Source organism: Lonchura striata, chromosome 4 (assembly GCF_050655825.1).
Source record: "Lonchura striata isolate lonStrDom1 chromosome 4, ASM5065582v1, whole genome shotgun sequence".
Taxonomy (NCBI): Eukaryota; Metazoa; Chordata; class Aves; order Passeriformes; family Estrildidae; genus Lonchura; species Lonchura striata.
Genome location: NC_140706.1, coordinates 68859477 through 68868706, shown reverse-complemented (window position 1 = coordinate 68868706; position 9230 = coordinate 68859477). Strand labels below are relative to the sequence as shown.

At 37.3% G+C, this 9230-nt stretch overlaps 1 long non-coding RNA gene across 4 annotated transcripts; it reads right to left on the bottom strand.

Annotated features, from left to right (window-relative positions):
• Positions 1-1566: 1566 nt before the first annotated feature.
• On the bottom strand, positions 1567-8675 carry LOC146767704 (uncharacterized). 4 transcript variants are annotated; one of them, XR_014954939.1, is made up of 4 exons: positions 7261-8675; positions 6937-6994; positions 2009-2881; positions 1567-1690 (listed from the first exon to the last, which is right to left on the bottom strand). It is a non-coding gene; the product is annotated as an uncharacterized LOC146767704 (long non-coding RNA). The 4 variants fall into 4 exon arrangements; XR_014954937.1 differs by having other exon boundaries at positions 2009-2179; XR_014954936.1 differs by having other exon boundaries at positions 6943-6994.
• Positions 8676-9230: the final 555 nt, after the last annotated feature.

Here is a 9230-nt window from a genome sequence, read left to right as displayed (position 1 = left end):
ATAGAAAAACGTCTAAGTAATATTCAGCTTAAAAATGTCTTTCTAATCTTGTCTTGCTGATTCTGTTCTAATTTTATCTTGCTTATTCTGATATAATTCCAAAAATCACAACTCACTTGCATGTCAAGATATTCTCAAAATTACAGAAGAAGCTACTAATGATTTGGAGAAATGGTAAAAGACTTTTAATTACATCATTTACAGAGAATTATTTTGTAAGGATATACATGTTTCCATTATTTCTGAACCTGTTACAATGAAATAAATTATAGAGTTGTTAATCTGTTTTTGTGGATGAGTATAAATTATCAAAATATTTTTAAATATCTTTCACACCCAGTAATGCTCCCTGTTCATCACATTATCTGGGTAGTTAGCTGGAAGCAAATAGCCAATTCTGTATTAATTTGTTAACAAGCAGTGTTAGCATTGCAAATCATGCAAATGATGCGAATGCAAAAAATGGCCATCATAAAATTAAAATCACTGACAGTATACCAATATGCTATTTTGAAATATTCCTAATGCAGCTCTACTGGTGTCTTGAAAATGAACTAATAAAGATTATTGCTCTTTCAACTGTAATAACAGACTTGCCATTTGAAATATCTGCTATTGCCCTGAATAATCCTTTACATGCTATGGAAGATCTGTGGGTGAATTTAAAAGGAAAAAAAACCCAAACCTGTTTGGTTTTATGTTACTCTCATCTAATTAACATGAAAAACTGTTTCATTTTTTCTGTAGATGTTATTGTGTCTTTACAGAAGTCCACGCATTTTATAGATACAAAAATGTTTTAAGAAATCTGCTCTTTCATGTTATGCTGGAATTGGTTTTATATTCTCTATTTTTCTTATGTTTGACATCTGAAAAGCCAGGATGAGCAGCTGAGAAGCTCCTTTTGCATGGACTTGAATTTTAATGGCAGGTAAAGCACTTCTATTTAAATAATTAATAAATAATTAATATTGTGTGAGACTGAGGGCACTACAAAATGTTGTAGCCAAAAAGTGACTTTCAAGAGAGATTCCTAAAATGTAGTCATGCAGAAGTCTCACAGAGTCTTGAAAATCAGAATATTATTTGCAGAAGATTTTAGGTCTTCATTTCTCTCTGGACAGTTTTTCAGTCTTGAGATGGCATGCTCAGTAGAAAAGGGACTTTCAAGGGTTGGTACAGGTCTCTGAAACTCTTGTTCTTCCTTTCAGTTTCATTGAGCAGCTCTGATACTCTATAATTCAGTGTCAGGATCAAAGTATCAGTAGCTCAGTCTGAGTAGAATTCCCCCCAAATCACAGGTTTCTTCGGTGGGACAAAGTGTTCCAAGAACTTTGGTGAGAACTTTCCTTGGATGTCTCCAGGTTTTGAGCAAAAACCATTTTCCTAATGCCTGTGATACTTTATCCTCCCCAGAACAATCAATGAGACATTGCAGAATGGCAATATGCACACAAGATAAGCAGCTGCAGTTTATGAAATCACCAATTAAACTGTGTAGCAGTTTTCTTCCATATCTTTGCTTTTCCTCTCCAGCTCTGGAAGTACCAAACCAGAGGCTGGGCTGATGTCAAAGGAGATACAAATTCAGCCAGGCTTCATTCTCCTAGAGTAAAGATTCAAATAATGGCTTCATCTTTCATCAGTAGTTTGTCCTTATAAACCTGATTTCTTCAGGCTGAATTTCATGCTGCAAACAAGGTTTAAGTCAACAATATGTTTGTTGGTGTTGCTTTGAGAAAGATTGATTTGTTCATTCATTCCTTTGCTCCTACAATGGCTGAAATATATTATTTCCCCTAAAATGATAGGTGTGTACCAACTCTACTGGGCAAAGCCAGGTAGTTCCACTTTGGCTTCTCATTGAAAAAGTAGAAATAAAAGGAATGGACAAAAAGAAATAAACTTCAGTGTGTGCTTCATTTTGGTTTCGGAGCACTGGGGAAAACCCATTTCATTTTTCCCCCCTTTTTTCTTCTTCATTTTAGGTTCTGAAGGAAATTCTCACCTTTTTAGCCAGCAGGTGGTCAAGAAATATTCTTTTAGAGTAGGGGAGGCAGTGCAGATCTGTAACAGCAGTTGTCTCCATCTGCTGCCTTTTCCTTATTTTGCACAGTAATTTTCCTTTAGTATGGAGTTCTTCTCTTTCTGACCACCCTCCTTTATTCTGGATAGTATCCTGGATAGGAAGACAAATACAACTTATGATGGAGAGAAGATACTGTCTATGCTTCCTTTTTGAGATCTAATAGCAATTTCTGGAAATATATTAATTTGTTTAATGCTAGTTTTTAAACAGCTAAACTTGCAAACAGACTAGGGGAGCAAAAAAATTGAATGTTAAGAAAACCAAATTCATGATATGGAGCCTTACCAAACTAATCAGTGATTCTCATTTATCTCTGTAGGGATTTTTATTGACCTTAATTTTCTATACACATTATTAGATCCTTAGCAGAAATAGGAAGTTGCTGTGGCCTCCCAGAAATACCTCTGAGGCTCACTGAAGACAGCAAAGACACAAAAGGTCATGGGGTATTGCTGAGATGGTTTAACTGCAAATTTTCCCTTTTTTACTGAAGTTACCAAGTGAATACTTCTTACAGATTTCTGTGTCATGTGAGCAGTGCTGACAGACTTGATGTATCAACTCTGACATGTCAGTGAGTTATTTACCTGGGAATTTGTTATAAGGAAAAGTAAAATCAAGGAAAACAATTCAGTAATATTTTTTAGGCGACTCATGAGTTCTGAGATCCTCAGGAGAACTGTGATGTTAAATTCTTGTCTGTGCCCCTCCTTTGTGTGTTGTGATTGGCCTTGATATTTTCTCAGATGGATTCTTGTTACTGGCAAATGCTGATCAGGATGAACTTAGGTCCTAAAAAATCCCAAAATGGCAAGTGGTACTTTTCAGTAATTTTACTTGTAGAAATATGAAAGTGGAACCCTTCTTGCAGCACACAGTTTAGGGATAACAATACCAAATGACTCCACAGCCCTTCCAAGTTCATTCTCTGAGTGTTCTTTTCAATGAAAAGGAACTTTTCTGTATTCTCAGTAAAGCTGCCCAGAAATTATATTGCTGCAGATGTAAATAAATACTGTTAATGCTTTAATCCTCTAACAGAACTCAACTCCCATAATCTGCAGAGGGAGAGCCCCATAGGGCAAAAAGCAGATTTGAGTTATGACTGGAAATGTAAGCTTTGAAATAAGATGTTGTTAGAAGGTACACTGTGCTTCATAGGTAATGTACTCAGTGCCAGGAAGCTGGCAGCTGAGATTACAGTGAAATATGAGGAGAAAATAATATTAAACAATATGATCTCTATGTACTTTTACAGGCCAAACACAAAAAAATCACTCTCTGTTACGACAGTGTGAAATGTAAAACGTAAAGCTGAATTAATATTCTAGCAAGTCATCAGTCAGAGGAGTGTATCAGAGTGAGTGTATCAAGTGAGTGTATCAGAAGGCTTATGTGGTGTTTCAAGCCTGTAGTGTTTGAAGAGATAAAAGTTCTCCAGACCTTTGTTCTCCTGTTCTTTCCTACATTGCCAAATGGTAACAGAGAAAAGACTCACAGCAACTAACAATTAAAAGTATTTAAATAGCTCTGTATTCAAGTAAGTCTGTGTTAATGACTGAGAATTACAGAAATACTTGAAGGAGAAACATTCAGGGTCCCAAAGATAGATCCTGTTCAACTGCTCGACTTTTTCCTTCACACTACCTAAAGAGTGGTGCTTGGGAACCACAAGTTTTATTTTAAATAATGCTGCAGATGTGCTCTGTACTTCTCCAGTAACTCCAGGAGAAGCAAACAAAACTCTTATTCCCAGCCTGCAGACAGGGCTGGCGAGGGACAGATGAAGTCTGCTTGCTGACAGTGGGGTTATTGAGGTCAGAGCAGGGACAGCGTTAACTGATCATTATTCACCTGCAGCGTTGCATGGGTGATTGGATGGGTCACACTCCCTGTCAAGGCAAATGTTCAAACTGCTTCAAGGTGGGGAATATCCTCATGGATACATTTTTTTCTCCTTAAGGGTCTCATTCAAAACTGGTTACAGTCAGTGACTGATGAATTTCAGTATTTTTGAATTTGGTATCAAGATCTGAAAAGTGCAGGGTGCCTGAGTTTGTTTCTTTGCAAGGAGCGCAGAGTACACTATAAATGGTTTATCTCTGCTAAAGCCTTCACCTTAGGGGCAGTGTGTTTGCTCTACCATTCCTTTGTTTGTTTAACTTACTCCTACACATTTCCACATGTTCTACAAGTGTTAATTTGCTTATTATTTCACAGATGAAACATTGTCTTCCCTCTGGGGATTGCCATTTGCAGAGAATCATTCTTATCAGTGTATTTCTCTTCTATTTCCTCAAGTACCACACTAACCTGCCGTGTTGGACCTAGATCACAGCCTCACAGCAGAAAGGTAAATGAAGGGATTGAAAAGGCTCCTGGAAAGACTCCTGGCTTAGCTCCTGTAAGTACTGCTTTCAGTAAGAGTGGAGGGAGAGGGGAAATTGGACAAACAGGACAAACTATTTGTAAGCATTCAAGTTACAAATTTGTGTCTCTGTGCATGGCATACCAGAGAACAATGTTTTGTTTTCCTTGGAACACCCAAATCCAATTACAAGTATAGAAAAGGAAAGTATTTTAATTATTTTTGCTTGCCTCAACCAAAAGTTCTTAGTTCTTGATGGTCTGAGCATTTTTACAGTTGAGAATTGGTCACTAGTATTAGTAGATTCAGATTTGCCATCTGACCTGTTCTGAAAAATTAGCCTGTACAACAGCAAGATGCAGATCCTCAAACCTTGTCAGTATAAAGAAGTGACAGGTGCTACCTCTTCCATCTGTCTAAAGCTAAACCTCTTATGTGTGAAACAGAGAACTTTGCCTCTGTTAGTCTGAGAGATGTTTGTCTCTAACAGCAGCTGCTTAAGTGCCTTGGCTAAGTAAACACTTGGTGTAAGTAAAAATGGATCCAGATCTGGCCCCCTCTTCTTCTGGATATAATTTCCATGTGTTTGCTGCCTCAATGGTTCAGTTCTTGAATAAAACTTTTTAAGAAACAGAACTTCTACAATGCAGTTCAGTTTTTTTCTTTTTTCTTCCTCTTGGCAAGAAGTATTCTTAAATTAGACCCATTAAAAATCTACTGTATTGCACAGAGTGCACATGCCAGATTTTTTCCCCTCACTAATGTGGAGTGGGAGAAACAGAAGTTTCACTACATTAATGGATTGTGGGGAATACACTCAGCTACCCTCCAGCTTACAAGGCAAAATGTAGCAGCATACAAAACAATAAGGAAAGGAATTCAGTTGCAGGAGGCTGTAATGAAATTATGGTAAATGAAATCTAGCTGCATACCACCATTACAAGTAATTCCTAATGGAATTTACTGATCAAAACTCTGCTGCCCTGCATAAGGCAAAGGAACTGTTGAAGCCTGCCCTGAAGGCTTTGTGCTGATAATCATTGGTGAGATAATCACACTCAGTAGTAGGGACCTTCCTAAGTGTGAGACTTGCACATGTCAGAATTATGCTAGTGTTGGAAATGCTGGGATCTGCAAGCATTTCCCTCCAAATTTCATATATTGAATTATTCTGTTAAAAATAAAAACTTTCTAGGCAAGCCAGTACTCTCCTAATTTCAATTATTCTTTTTAAAAAATCATCTAAAAGGTCAGACAACTTTGCCATATTTACCTGTTTCACAGTGTACAGTTAGTTGCATGCATTGAAAGATGCAAGATTATCATCAGTACTATGACTCATGGTGTGAAAATATGTTTTAAATGAAAGAAATTAATGAATTCATGCTGGATTATGATCCTGATATTTTTATCTTTCTAAAAGTTTCTGTGAGAAAACTATGACTTGAAACAAGGAAAACTCTAGCTGGATGAAAGGATTACATTTCAGGATGGCTCCCCTCATGAAAGACATCCAGACTAAGTGTTGTACAATATCTGAGTGATGAGAGAAAGCATTGTATAGAATGTCAACAAAAAGTATTTTAAAGCATTTCAAAAGCTTTGAAGTTATTTAACAAAGGTTTAGGTATTGTCTACTTTGTTTTCTTTTTGCAAAGACCAAGGGAAAATTGGCACGCTGCATCACAGTAATTAGTGTCATTAAGCTAATTGTTACACAGGCAGTGTAGCAGTAGTCACTGTTTGAGCAATTCCTGGCCAATTTATCAATATCGGAGTCTTAATACTTTAATTAGAATCAGATGCATATGTCAAGTGGAACCTTGATTTTCTTGCTTCATGATAATAGGTATTTGCCAAAATGGATCTATATAAGAGTTTTCTTTTTGGCAAGTTGAAAATGTGTCATATCGAGGCACTAAGCCAGAGACTTTGAATCAGCTGGCAGATTGACAAGAAGCAGAATTATATTTAAGGGAAAGAAGTAAAGTTTCCAAAAGATCAAATTGATTTCTGGCAAGAGAAATGCCAATTGCCAAGGAGATGTAAAGGCCCATCTCTGCTCTCAGTTACCATCATGTCTAGTGTGGCCAGTAACAACTTCTGCTATGGAGTCATACATGTCTCTGTGGCCTTTGTCCTTCTCATCAAAACAACCTTAATTCTCTTATTATTTGCATGAGGGTAACCATTATGGGTTCTTTTCTGAAATATTCATTTGTGCATAAACATTACTGAAATCTTAATTATTAACCATTCTGTAGTCCATGTGCCTGATCAATGTTCACTTCTATTTAATTTCAACTCCCCAAGGGAGAAAATTGAGTCCTTTCTCAAAGCATACGACAAAAAAGGATATAATGTTTTGGTAAGCTTCCTTACTGCCAGGTGACCCTGCTGATCCTCCTTTATCAGTAGAGCAATAGATAATAGAAATAAAATATTTTCAGCAATTTTAAGTGGTAATACAAAGACTTACTCTCACCAAGCATATAGATCACTTCAGAAATCAGAGCCTCAGTAGGGGAGTCCTTGACCTGAAAATGAGAAAAACTTGGAGAAGTTAGATTCAAATTAATTATTGTAGTGGTCCAAGCTCACTTAGGTGGCACACAATATATATTGCTTTGGAATAATTGCCTGGAATGTAATGTAGGAAATAGTACAGGAGAATGGTTAGGAAAAGTATAATGGAAGTGAAAAAATGACTGTTCCAAGGTCAGCAATATCTAAAACTCTGGAGAGGATTGGTTTATCAGTGTAGGTCATACAATCACGCAGACACACACACAACAGGTCTCACCAAACCATCTCTGGGTTCTCTATTCCCCTATTCCCAGCTCCCAGCTGCCAGTTCACACTGGTTTTAGCTGGAACTTGAGATTACATTTTGAAAGGCAATGGAGGTGCAATTTTGTGGCTGGTCAATCATTCCTTGGTCTTGGTGCAAAACTGAGAGAGAAGGGAGGGTGGGGAGAAGGCAGTGATCATCCACTTGCCTGCAGCTGCTACCTTGTAATGTGAAATCAGGCACAACCTGTGCCTGTCAAAGAATGATTTCATCAGGCCTAGCACAGACCAGCTGAACATGTCCTGCCCTCTGAACACAGATGTGGGCCTTTGTATTATTTTATTAAAGCAACACTAATGTCAACATAACAGAAAGCAAAGTATTATTGCTGAAAAATAACACACTAATCTCTAAAGACAAGATATCTTCAGAGTCCAAATCTTGAAATTCAAGGAGAAAAATAAAAGAGTTTTCACACTGGTGAAGATGCTGATTTTGATTTCAACCAGAAAGTGCAATAAACATGCCTGAGAATGAGTTTTTCAGTTAATTCACTTCCTCACCTCTGTTTCCTGGTCATAGTGTTTCCCAATTAGATTTCTATTTCAGTACAGTTCCTATAGCAAGGAACTTGCATGAAAGAGAAGGAGGGGGAGATTTTCAAAGTACCCTTGCTAATTAGGTGTCCAGCACTCATTGATTTTGAATAGGAGCTAGGTCCCTCAGAACTCTCCATGCCTTTGAACAATTCTCTGATAATCTCTGCCAGTTCTCTGCACAGCCTCTGGTCTTCAAAGACTTGCAGTCCACAGAAGAGACAGTACAAGATGCCCGGGCTGCCTTCCCCTTCCTGTCAAAACTGCTATTTACTCTGGATGGTTTCAAAAGGACAGCCTATGGGTTGTTGACAGAAAGGAACTTTAGGGCTCTTAATACTTTGCACATTAACTCCTTACCTGCTGCAATGCCTGCTTTAGTGTAACTTTGAACACAGGGTTTCAGTAGGTCTGTGTGGGTTCAGTACATGTGATAATACATTGAGCACCACTGCTTAATGCTCAGGGTTTAAGCAGTTTAAGAAGCATTAAGTCAGAGTCAGATTTAAATGACTGCTGTTTTCTAAAACTATGACTCATTTGTTAGGCCAGACAAGCTGGGAATTAGTTGTTTCATGTACCATGCTCTAATATCAAAATATACATCTCATATGTTAAAAAAGCACAAAATATGTATTATTTCCCTTTAAAAAAATATGTTTTACTGGACAATAATCAACAACTATTTCCCTGTGATTCTAAATATTCTCCTAGTCCTTCTAGCAACCTGCTGAAAGAACAGAACAAAAAATTAATGAGTCTTTTCAGAAAGATTTTTTTAGGAAAGGATTTTGTTTATTTTAATATCTAAAGGGATATACAGCACACAGTGAATGCTGTGTGAATGCATCCATTGATGCAGGAAAGCAAAATTTGTTCACCTCTAACTCTTAACTGTGGGGGACTTCTTGACTTATGGGATAGGGAGAGGGAGGATTCTGTTCTGCAGATATCACCAGTAACAGGTGCACTCCTCTCATTCTTATTAATGCCTGGTTGAATGCATTGCTGAACAAAATGTAATCACATCATGTGCAATCAAATTAGAAAGGACCTTGTTCTCCTATCTGTTCACTCATCTATGGTGAAATAATTGCTTCTTCAGAATGAAATGTTAATAATGGCCCTCTAGATTTTGAATGCGAGTAAAATGTTACAGTCAAAATAAAATGTTACAGCCACTTCACTTACAGCATTCTGTTATTTCAGCTGCTTGCAACAACTCCAATTGAAGTGTCTGGATCTTTGTCACAAGGATTTCCTAAACCATTTGTGATGATGATATTCCATCTCAGAAAGTTGGATGCAGTTTTGGTGCTTCCAATTTCAGTCAGGACAAGGAAAAATAAAGCTAATACAAGATATTTCCATGGTTTTCATCTCATC